This window comes from Tachyglossus aculeatus, chromosome 4, assembly GCF_015852505.1.
Source record: "Tachyglossus aculeatus isolate mTacAcu1 chromosome 4, mTacAcu1.pri, whole genome shotgun sequence".
Lineage (NCBI taxonomy): Eukaryota > Metazoa > Chordata > Mammalia > Monotremata > Tachyglossidae > Tachyglossus > Tachyglossus aculeatus.
In genome coordinates, this window is record NC_052069.1 from 77053246 (window position 1) to 77066067 (window position 12822).

The following is a 12822-nucleotide window of genomic DNA, read 5'->3' on the forward strand; positions in this document are numbered from 1 at the left end:
CCTGCTATGTTTCAAATTATAAAAAATTCCATTCAAGTTATAGCCTGGAAAGTGTGATGAACTTTAAAAATGCATGAAAGAATAATTCCAATTGGCACTTGCATTCTTTTCTCTTGAGACTATTGATTCAACAAATTTCCCCATTCTCGCTGAAGCAGAACAAAAGTGAAACACCTTTAGTGACTGAGGAGAAGGTCTATTTAGCTAGAACTATACCCAATACGGAACAGAGGTCCAAGGTTAGTCCAGAAATCAGTCAACAGGCTGGTAGGGCTGCTCTGGTAATTAAGGAGTCTGGGTTGCCAATAATAATAATAATGATGATGATTATAATAAGCACTTACTCTGTACCAAACACTCTAGTAGGTGCTGGGGTAGATACAAAGTCATCAGGTCAGACACAGTCCTGTCCCACACAGGGCTCACAGTCTAAGTAAGAGCGAGCCAAAGGTATTGAGTACTCCTGTTGCAGGTGAGGGAACTGAGAAACAGAGAAGTGACTTGCCCAGGGTTACACAGCAGGTAAAGTGGCAGAGCCAGAATTTCTGTAAATGTATTTATTATGTACTTATTACGTGTAGGAACTGTAATAAGTGCTGGGGTAGATACAAGCTAATCAGGTTGGACACAGTCCTCATCCCACATAAGAGTCACAGTATTAATCCCCATTTTACCAACGAGGTAACCGAGGCAGAGAGAAGTTAAGTGACTTGCCTAAGGTCACACAGAAGACAAATGGAAGAGCTTGGATTAGATCCCAAGGCCTTCTAATTCCTGAGCCCATGCTTTATCCACCAGGCCATGCTGCTGCTTCCCATGGCTACACCATTTTGTAGTGTGACCCAGGTGGCAAACTCATCTACAGACATTTGGTTGAAAACCAATTCAAGGAGTGTGGAAGCTTTCTTCAGTCCAATCTAAAGCCTAGCCTCTCAATCAGGAACTAAATCAATTGGTCATTATATAATTCAAAAATTGCCAGCATCTTTTGGCCCTGGGACCTCTTTTTCCAGGAAACCAGGAGGTGGAGGTGAGGAGGGTATATGATAGTGCTTAGTACAGTGCTCTGCACACAGTAAGCACTCAATAAATATGATTGAATGAATGAATGAATAACATTGGACAGTGAAATGACTTTCTTGCAGCTTTGTGTGGAAAGACAAAACACTGTAAAAGACAATTTATATTTAAACAATTACGGACACTGCAGCACTCCAAACAATTAAGGCAATTATGAAACACCATGGAGTGGTGAAAATCACAGGTGAGCAGGTGGTCTTTAAACAAATGAGCTAAGGGTTGTAACCAATTGGAAAAGCAGATTCCCTAAAATGATCTCAAATGCAATGGAGAATCCTGGTCCAAAGGAGTGCTTATTTGGCTCAAGCCACGTGGATGCTCCATTCTCTTTTCCTTTTCCCCTCAGGAAAGGTGTCAATTGTTCTAGGGGCCAAGCTTCCAGTTCATGAAACAAGGAAGGGGCTTCCCTGGTAGAATCCCTCCCCAACCAGCCTGACATCACACCTATTTTCTAAGCAGTGAATGTGCACTCCAAGCGTACTGCAATCATCAACACCATATTCATTCATTCAATCATATTTATTGAGCACTTACTGTGTGCAGAGCACTGTACTAAGCGCTTGGGAAGTACAAGTCGGAAACATATTCACTGAGTATCTACTTGTGTGCAGGGCACTGAACTAGGCACTCAGACAGACTCACATTAAACCAAGTCTGGGCCCAAGGCTGAATGGTCCTGGGGGGACCCTCAGGTGACAAGAAACTCAGATGAAGGCATAAGTAACAACTGCAGGATGGCAACAAAACAGCACTTCCATCAGTCAGCGTGGCAGCAGAGAGGAAGGTTTGTGGTGGGCCTCAGTTTGCCATGGTGGCTAGGTGAGGGAAGCAAGAGTCAGGAGGACCCCCATCATGACTAAACAGAATTCCTAATGTGCCTCCCTTCTTCCTCCTTCTCACTTCACACTATGGCGAACTCTTCTCAAAGCAAAGTCAGTTGGGGTCAGCAGATTGGGGAAGAGCAAGAGAGGAATCAGAGCGTACCCAAGTGTACCTAAGTCTGTACACACCTATAGCTGCCACCACCCTTCAACTGAACTCCATCTCCCCACAAGCAAAAGCATCTTTGGGGACTCGCGTACCACCCCCTACCCAGGGCTGGCTGCAGGAAGTCTGCAAAGTGCTACTTCCTGTTCTCACAGCTCCCCAGGACCATATATCTGCCCAGCTTCTGCAGTTTCTCCTCCTGGCCCTACTATGGGCAATCAATTAATCAGTGGTACTTATTAAGTGCTTACTGTGTGCAGAACACTGTGCTAAGGGCATGGGAGAGTACAATACAAGAATTGGCAATCACCTTCCCCACCCACCAGGAACTTATAGTTTGGCAGGGGACACAAACCTTTTAAATAAATTATGCTACCAATCAATGGATTTTATTGAGCACTCACATAAGTGCTGTGGAGCTGAAGGTGGTGTGTATATCAGGTTCATAAAGAAGCAGCAGAGAAGCAGCATGGCTCAGTGGAAAGAGCACTGGCTTGGGAGTCAGAGGTCGTGGGTTCTAATCCCAGCTCCGCCACTGTGTGATCTTGGGCAAGTCACTTCACTTCTCTGAGCCTCAGTGACCTCATCTATAAAATGAGGATGAAGACTGTGAGCCCCATGTGGGACAAATGTGATCATCATCATCATCAACATCAATCGTATTTATTGAGCGCTTACTATGTGTAAAGCACTGTACTAAGCGCTTGGGAAGTACAAATTGGCAACACATAGAGACAGTCCCTACCCAACAGTGGGCTCACAGTCTAAAAGGGGGAGACAGAGAACAGAACCAAACATACCAACAAAATAAAATAAATAGGATAGATATGTACAAGTAAAATAAATAAATTTATTTATATTTATATAAAATGATCACCTTGTATACCCCCCTGCGCTTAGAACAGTGCTTTGCACATAGCAAGTGTTTAACAAATGCCATTATTGTTATTATAAAGGGTACATATCCGAGGGCTTGGGTAATGAAGAAGGGAGAGGGAGTAGGGGAAATGAGGGCTTAGTCAGGGAAGGCTTCGGTGAAAATATGACTTTGATAAAGTTTTGAAGACGGGAGATTGGTGGTCTTTCGCATATGAGGAGGAAGGGAAGTCCAGGCCGGAGGGAGGATGCGAGCACGGACTCACAGTGAGATAGCTGAGATCCAAGTATAGTGACTAGGTTGGGGTTATCGGAGTGAAGTGTGTGGGCTGGGATATAGTAAGAAGTCAGTGAGGTAAGGTAGGAGGGGGAGAGCTGACTGAGTGTATTAAAGAAAATAATAAGCATTTTCTATTTGATGCGGAGGTGGATGGGTAAACATTTCAGTTTCTTGAGAAGTGGGGAAATCTGGGCTGGCATTTTCTAAAAAAAATGGTATAGGCAGTAGAACCAAGTTAGAAATGGAATCAGAAGAGAAGAGAAGCAAGGAGGTCAGCAAGGAGGCAATACTCAAAGGTGGGATATAAGTGTTTGAGTCAGCATAGACAAGATGTAAGTTCTCAGCAGTGTTTAATGGGTTCTTAACAAGGTAACAGTGAAAACAAATCTAGTTCAAACCACCTTTCTCTGGATCTACCACTTTTCCTCTCAGTCCCTGTAAACATCCCAGGGCTCCTGTTCCTGTGGTCCTTCTCCTTCTCTTGGGGTGTCCCAGGTTCTAGTCTCACCTCTCCAACTTTTTCAGTTGTAGGTTGCCCTTTCTCACCATGGGGATCAGGATCCTCACTCCTCTGGAGTCCTAGCCACTGGACCCCAAACCTCCAGGGTAACCAAACCCTAATCCAGGATCTTCTTAATCCCTCTCTGGGCTCTATATCTATTCAGGCTCATAGCACAGGTTTTCCATTCTAGGAAAGTACCCCAGCATCCTCTTCATCGGCAAATGACTATGTTGGTAATTTCATGAAGGGGCGCAATTTGGGGAGTTGGTCAAGACTTCCCTTAATTACATATATTGAGCACTTGGAAGAGTATTCATTAATTCATTCATTCACTCATATTTATTGAGCACTTACTGTGTGCAGAGCACTGTACTAAGCACTTGGGAAGTTCAAGTTGGCAACATATAGAGACGGTCTCTACCCAACAACAGGCTCACAGTCTGTACAATATAACAGAGTTGGTAGACACGTTCCCTGCCAACAAAAAACTTCCAAGGCCCTAGACTGAAGCCATAGTTAGCCCTGTGTTAATTCAGCCCTGTATGTGGGAACAAACTTTGATTTCTATGTTTCTACGAGACTTGAGGAAACAGGATGCTCATGAATAGAGCATCCTAGAAAAATCCAAATATTCCTTGTTTACTTTGGGGCACAAATATCTGATGAAGTACTCTTAGCACCTGGCATGGCAGCATATGTAGATAGCTGTCCTTCACTTATAAAGATGACTATTTTTAGGCAAGTCCTAACTAATGCCTGCAAGCAAAGCTGCAAAGCACGATGAGTGACAGACCCTCCTGTCTACCTTATGTGGTTTCTTAAAAATGGTTGGCTGCGTTGTTGTGGTTGTTATAAAAGTTGGGTTCTGAGATGTAATGAGCCTGAAACTTTATTCCTCAACCTGCCTTTGTGGAATTTGTCATTTTCCTTATTTTTGTTGTTTTTCTGTTTTAATCATTTGATTTTTCCATTTGTGTCAATTGCCAAACCTTCTCCTCCCCACCAATTATTCTTAGGGATTCCCTTGAGATCTAGGGACTGTAGCTAATTCTCACTTCTGTATTTTTCCCAGTGTGTAGTACAGTGCACTCTGCACACAGTAGGCATTCAATAAATACTATTACTACTACCATGATTTCATCTAGGCTTGAAGTGTTAATATTCCAACATATTTCATTTTTCCTGATGCCAAAAGCCATGCTGGACATTTTTATTCTGTTCCTATTGTATCATTTAATACTCTACTGGCTAGGTAGTAGAATTTGGTGACAGTATAAAGTTCTGGTTTGTCGATATAAATCTGTGGTAACGTATAACAAACTATTGTCACAGAGTATTTTTGAGTGGAAAACAATTGTTTAGAAGGAAAAGAATTATGAGGTCATAATCTGAACTTCTGCTTTCAAAGTTCTTTCATGTGCAGAGACATCTTCTTATTTTTTTAAAATGATATTTGTTAAGCTCTTACAATGTGCCAGCAGGGCTTAGTGGAAATAGCATGGCCTTGGGAGTCAGAATGACCTGGGTTCTAATCCTGCCACCCTTACATGTCTGTTGTGTGACTTTGGGCATGTCACAATTTCTCTTTAACTCAGTTCTCTCGTTTGTAAAATGGGGATTAAGACTGTGAGCCCCACATGGGACAACCTGATTACCTTGTATCTTCCCCAGCGCTCAGAACAGTGCTTGGCACATAATAAATGCTTAACAAATACCATCATTATTACCAGGCATTATACTGAGCACTAAGGTAAGTACAAGATGATCAAGTTAAACATGGTCCAAGTCTTGCATTTAGCTCATAGTCTTAATATCCATTATACAGATATCTGAGGCAGCGGAGAGAAATTAAGTGACTTGCCCAAGGTCACACAGCAGACAAGTGGCATTTCCATCATCAAACAACTTCTGAGCATACCCCAACAACACCTGCCAACTCTAGCATTTTGCTTTCCCACACACTTAGTACAGTGCTCTGCACACAGAAAGCATTCAATAAATATCATTGATTGATTGACTGATTACCATTCTACTAATTCTATCTCTACAATAGTGACAACAGTATTTCTGGAGATTCTGTACAAGTTAACTCCTGAAAACCATAGGAAGGATCATGTAAAGATTCACCAATTTTCATTCCAATGAATAAAATAAAAGATAGCCAATATTTCTGAAAAAAAATGTGAACAAGTAAATAAAATCCATTCTGAAGGGTTAAAAATACCCAAGATACAAGAACCATGTTAGCAACCACTCACCAGGAATGTCTTACAGGCATGGTAAAGCATTGAAACACAAGCAGGCTAACAAACCCTCAAAATGAAGGTAACAATTAGGAAGAAAATTAAGCCACAAACATCAAGGAAAACATCTTTTAAAATTTGAACCCATAGCCAACTAAAAGAAACACAATTAAAAACAGGAAATTAAGGGAATATTACAAATATTTTAAAAATGTGAGAAAAAACCACCAACGAATGCAAGCAATATAAGCCTTAAGTTTTCAATATAGTTCTTTTAGTGGAAAAAAATTGTAACTGGCAACCTATAAAAAAGATAACATGTTTCATTAAATAAATGTAGACTGAGACTATTTAAATGCAGATAATCACAATTAATGAACTAAAAAAGAAAATGGAGGATTTACAATTGAAATAAAGGATACTAAATATTTAAAATGGCAATGGTTTGCTCAAAAGAGGAAATGTTTATGTAATTGATTTGGCTGTCTGGCCAGGTACACAGCTTTAAACAATCTGGTCTGGCGATAATCTGTTGGGAGACCATAGCTGCAGATGGACCAGGCATTTGGCAATTAGGCCAGGAGATGATTGCCTTAAACTGAGGCTTTAAAAGATTTTCATACCAGTGGCAGATCTGTAAACTAGTAACAAAGGCTGGAATGTGAGTCCAGAGTTTTCTTCCAATACTGTGGCAGGCTGAATTTAATCAGATGAGATTTGCCAGTAAAATATTTCCTAATTCTGTTGCCTCTTACTATCTCAAGCACCTAGTGAAAACAGCTATTGTGGCAGAAATGAGTTTATAAGGTTTGGGTGGACAGAAAGGTAGGTAGAATGCATCCATTCAAGGAATAGTCTCAATGTTGAGAACAATGTCATTTTGACTGTTTTCTACTGAACCACAGACCAGATTCTTGTTTTTCTATGCTCTTAAAGATGTTCAAAGGTAGTTTTCTCATGTAATATCCCTATTATTGTTGCACTTAGCTATTCATTCTAATAGACTTTTAATAGACATGTGAGTTTTCTAACCAATTAAGGGTAGGAGTGCAAAGTACTGTAATGCTGGAGCAGGAACTACGAGCCCCATATGAGACAAGGACTGTATCTGATCTAATTATCTTTTACCTACCCCAGTGCTTAGCACTGTGTTTTGGACATAGGAGGTGTAGAGAAGCAGTGTGGCTCACTGGAAAGAGCATGGGCTTTGGAGTTAGAGGTCATGGGTTCAATTCCCAGTTCCACCAGTTGTCATCTGTGTGACTTCTAGACTGTGAGCCCGTTGTTGGGTAGGGACCGTCTCTATATGTTGCCAGCTTGTACTTCCCAAGCGGTTAGTACAGTGCTCTGCACACAGTAAGCGCTCAATAAATACGATTGAATGAATGAATAAATGCCATCATCATTATTATTTAACAAATACCACCCTTATTATTAAAATTATTATGGACCCCTGACAAATTATGGCCAGAAGAACCCAGAAGTGATATTCCACCAGCAAAGAACCTGCAGAAGGAATACAGTGCTCCGCATACAGTAAGTGCTCAATAAATGCCACTGACTGAATGATTGATTGATTGAGTAGAATAGGGCAGGGAGGAGTTGGAGGGTCCTTGATGTGCTGCAAAATGTTCTATAGGTGAATTTAATTCTCAGGGATTCTTCCTACAGCACCAATATTTGACAAGGAAGATACCAGAGAAAAAAGCTGAGCCTACTGGGAAAATCACTAGCAATTCACTTAAAATTGAAAAACAAAAACCACTCTGGAGGTCACAACCATTCCTTCCTTCACACCCAGAACTATTTCCTCTCAGAGATTAGGAATGGCAGGCCACCACTCCCAAGGAAACACTCTATCATTGCTCCTGCAGAAACTGAGTTCTCACTGCCTGTATGAATTTGTAAGCTCCATGAAGGGCAGGAATCGTGTCTACCAACTCTGTTGTCATGTACACTCCCAAGTGCTTAGTATAGTGCTTTGCACACAGTAAGTATTCAACAAATAGCACCGATTGATGCAGGTCACTGAGAGACTACATGTCCCCCAAAGATGTGGGCATAATATTTTCCATCTTCCTCCTTGGGTTGTTATGATAGCTAATCATATTTTTATGAAGTGTTTTGACTTTGGAATGAAGGAGTAAAATAAAGAATAAAAGAATAAAAGAAGTATCATTTTATTAAGATTTTTTTTGCCTTCTTGAACTCTTTGCAAGCTCATTATTGTGCTCAGTCCAAAAAAGCTGTAATTTATGAAGAGAATGTGTGTACTCTCCCAGATGCCGGCTCAACTTTGCCCAGTATGTTTGAGAGAATATCCGGTTGGATGCAGCCTGATAGAGCTGAGTCACCTCATCTTCAAAATTCCTCCCTTAAAATTGTACAAAAGCTGCAAGTCAGAATGCCACTAATATCTCTGAGATCTGTCTTCCTAGTGACCGTAAAGCCGTTGCTAGCTACTTTCTCCTGGAGTCATGGACATGGCATGTATTTACATGGAATTTAGGGAAAAAGGAGAATATGAAATCATAGGAGCTATGGACATGTATAAGAGTTAGAGCTGAAGAGCCAACTACATTCTGTGGAAAGAAAATATTGATTTTAACAACTCTCTGAAGAGGATGACATAAAAGTGAAATGATTGAAGGAAATGTTTAGGCAATAAAGAAGAATAGTAAAACTGTTTGCCTCAGGTCAAATTGTGCTATCTATCAACTGGCAATAGAGCTAGGCACTCTCTCTGTAAACTGAGGAATTGCTGAGAACACAAGGGGCCCTCCCAATGGAGTGGAAGCTGGGAAGGTATTCATTATTATTTAGCCAGGAGAACAGAGCCATTACTATTCAGCCAAGAATTCTGTCCTCTCTCATCCAATTATGAACTATGTTTCCCAGGAGGTTGATAGATTTCTGAAAGAGGCACTAGGGCCAATTTCCTAAGCCAGGAGATAGTTCCAAATCTACCTGTATCCAACAAGAAATGAAAAAATATCAGATCTACAGAGAAAACACTGCATGTGAGATACTATTTATGGCCTCAGATTTTTTTAAATATTCAAGTCAGAGAAATGTAGAAATCATAATCCAGTCCAGAATTGTGTCCTTTCCAAAATAATTGGGATAATTAATCTTAATCAGCTTTCTTAATTACCTCCCTAGAGAGTAGACTAAATTAATGAACAGAGTTGAGTAATTTTAGCACCCTTCTTCCTACCCTACCAATCAATTGCATTTATTGAGTGCTTACTATGTGCAGAGCACTGTATTAAGCACTTGGGAGAGCACAATACAACAAAATTAACAGATTCTTTCCCTGCCCACAACAAGCTTACAATCTAGAGGGGGACACAGACATTATTATGAATGAATATCACTGGCAAAGAGGATGTTACTTCATGTGGATGTGCTGCATGGTGTTTTACAAAAATGATCTGATAAGCAGGGTGAAGTATGGACTGAATCAGGGAGAAACTGGAGGCAGAGAACTCCATGAAGAAGCTGATTCAGTAAGCAAGTATCAGTACTGGAGAGGGGGCCATTTGGATAAACAGGAAAGGACAATGCTTTGAAAATGTTGATGAGAAAGAAATTGGCCAGTTTTGCTTACAGGGAGTATTAAAAGAAGAAGGAGTCAAAAGCAATGCCAATGTTTCCAGAAAAGGACATGGCCCATTGTGTTGAAGGCATGCAAGTGGCTGAGGAGGAATAGGGTAGAATAGAGTCTATCAGATTTGGCAGTAAGATCACTGGAGATCTTGAAGAGAGTAGTCTCACTCGAGTGAAGTGGATTCATTCATTCAATCGTATTTATTGAGTGCTTACTGTGTGCAGAGCACTGTACTAAGTGCTTGGGAAGTACAAGTTGGCAACATATAGAGACGGTCCCTACCCAGGATTCTAAAAACTCTAGAAGTGAGTTGCAAGAGGAGATGTGGAGGCAGCAAGTAACGGCAGCATGTTCAAGGAGTTTAGAAAGTAATGGGAGAAGGGAGATGGGACAACAACTGGATGGTGCAATAGCTGGATGGGGCAATAGGATCCTGAGATTTTTATTATTATTATTGTTATGTTTTATATTTTTCTGAGGCAAAAGGGAACAGAATTATAGAAAGTGAGGATGAATTCATAATGACCAACGTCAGGTTGATAACTGGTTTTGCACCAACAGCATTCCATAGCAAGAGAAGAGCAGAAGTAGTGTACTGTGGCGGTAATCCAGAGCTGGGGGTTTGCAAAACAAGACTGGCCGAAAGACGTGAGGGCAAGTGAGTTGACATGACATCAAATACATTCAGTCCATATTCAATGTCATGAAATCCTGTTGGTTCTAATTTCACAACATCTCTAGCATCCACCCTTTTATCCCCATACAAACTGTTACTATGTCAATCCAAGCACTCATCATTTCCCACCTGGGCTACTGCATCGGCCTCCTTTCTGGCATCCCCGCATCCTCTCTCTCCCCATATCAGTCCATACTTCGTTATGCTGCCGGAGAATATTTCAAAAAAAATTTCAGTTCACAACTCCCCACTCCTGAAGAAACTGTAGTGGTTGCCCATCCACTTCCACATCAAACAGAAACTTCTTATCAAAAGCTTTAAGGCTCTCCCTCTATTATCTTACCTTACTAATTTCCTACTACAACCCAATCTTAAGACCCTGCTCCTCTAACACGAAGCTACCCTCTGTACCTCGATCTCTTCAATCTCAATACCAACCCCAGGCCCATGGGTCTGAAACCTCCTCATTCTTCATATCTGACCACTTTCCCCATCTTCAAAACCCTCCAAAAATCACATCTCCTCTAAGAGCCCTTCCCATACTAAACCCTTTATTTCCCCTACCTGCCCTCTACACTGCAAAAACTATGCACTTGGCTGTGTATCCCTCACACATTTTTATACTCACCCCAGACCCACAGAACTTGTGTAAATATTTTTAAACTCTACTATTTTCCATGTCCACAATCCATATCTTAATATCTGTCTCTCCTTGGAGACTGTAAGCTCCTTGTGGTCAGGGACTGCATCTACCTCTATTGTATTGTACTTTCCCAAGTACTGTTACAGTATTCTCCATAAGCGCTCAGCACAGACTGAGCACTCAATTAATGGCATTGATTGAATTTAGCAGAGAATGTGGAATTGAGGGCATGTAATTGTGCAAAAATAAAAGGGAAGTTGGGAAGAGAATCCAAATAATAACAGTAATAATAATGGCATTAGTTAAGCACAAACTATGTTCCAGACAACTTACTAAGCACTGGTGTGGATACAAGCAAATCGAGTTGGACACAGTCCCTGTCGCACAAGGGGCTCAGAGTCTCAATTGCCATTTTATAGATGAGGTAACTGAGACCTAGAGAAGTGACGTGACTTCCCCAAGGTCACACAGCAGACAAATGGCAGAGCCAGAAGTAGAACCTATGACCTTCTGACTCCCAGGCCAGTGCTCTATCCACTATGCCATGGTGCTTCTCTGTTGGAGGAGAGGACAGTTTGCAGGGAGGGTGGTCATGAGCAGCAAGAAGGCAGTTTAAAGGACTGTGGTCAGAGAGTTGGAATTATTATTGATAATAATAATGGTATTTGTTAAGCACTTACTATGTGGCAATGACCTCCTGCTTGCCAAATCCAACGGCTCATACTCTATCCTAATCCTCCTCGACCTCTCAGCTGCCTTCGACACTGTGGACGACCCCCTTCTCCTCAACACGCTATCCAACCTTGGCTTCACAGACTCTGTCTTCTGGTTTTCCTCTTATCTCTCCGGTCTTTCATTCTCAGTCTCTTTTGTAGGCTCCTCCTCCCCCTCCCATCCCCTTACTGTGGGGGTTCCTCAAGGTTCAGTTCTTGGTTCCCTTCTGTTCTCGATCTACACTCACTCCCTTGGTGACCTCATTCACACCCACGGCTTCAACTATCGTGAGCCTGCTGTTGGGTAGGGACTGTCTCTATATGTTGCCGACTTGTACTTCCCAAGTGCTTAGTACAGTGCTCTGCACACAGTAAGCACTCAATAAATACGATTGATTGATTGATTGATCTCTACGCTGATGACACCCAAATCTACATCTCTGCCCCTGCTCTCTCCCCCTCCTTCCAGGTTCGCATCTCCTCCTGCCTTCAGGACATCTCCATCTGGATGTCTGCCCACCACCTAAAATTCAACATGTCCAAGACTGAACTTCTTGTCTTCCCTCCCAAATCCTGCCCTCTCCATGACTTTCCCATCACTGTTGACGGCACTACCATCCTTCCTGTCTCACAAGCCTGCAAACTTGGTGTCATCCTCGACTCCGCTCTCTTGTTCACCCCTCACATCCAAGCCATCACCAAAACCTGCCGGTCTCAGCTCCGCAACATTGACAAGATCTGCCCTTTCCTCTCTATCCAAACTGCTACCCTGCTCATTCAAGCTTTCATCCTATCCTGTCTGGACTACTGTATCAGCCTCCTCTCCGATCTCCCATCCTCTTGTCTCTCCCCACTTCAATCCATAGTTCACGCCGCTGCCCGGATTGTCTTTGTCCAGAAATGCTCTGGGCATGTTACTCCCCTCCTCAAAAATCTCCAGTGGCTACCAATCAACCTACGCATCAGGCAGAAACTCCTCACCCTCGGCTTCAAGGCTCTCCATCACCTCGCCGCCCCCCACACCTCACCTCCCTTCTCTCCTTCTACAGCCCAGCCCTCAACCTCTGCTCCTCTGCCGCTAATCTCCTCACCGTGCCTCATTCTCGTTTATCCCGTTGTCGATCCCCTGCCCACACCCTCCCCCTGGCCTGGAATGCCCTCCCTCCCCACATCCGCCAAGCTAGCTCTATTCCTCCCTTCAAGGCCCTACTG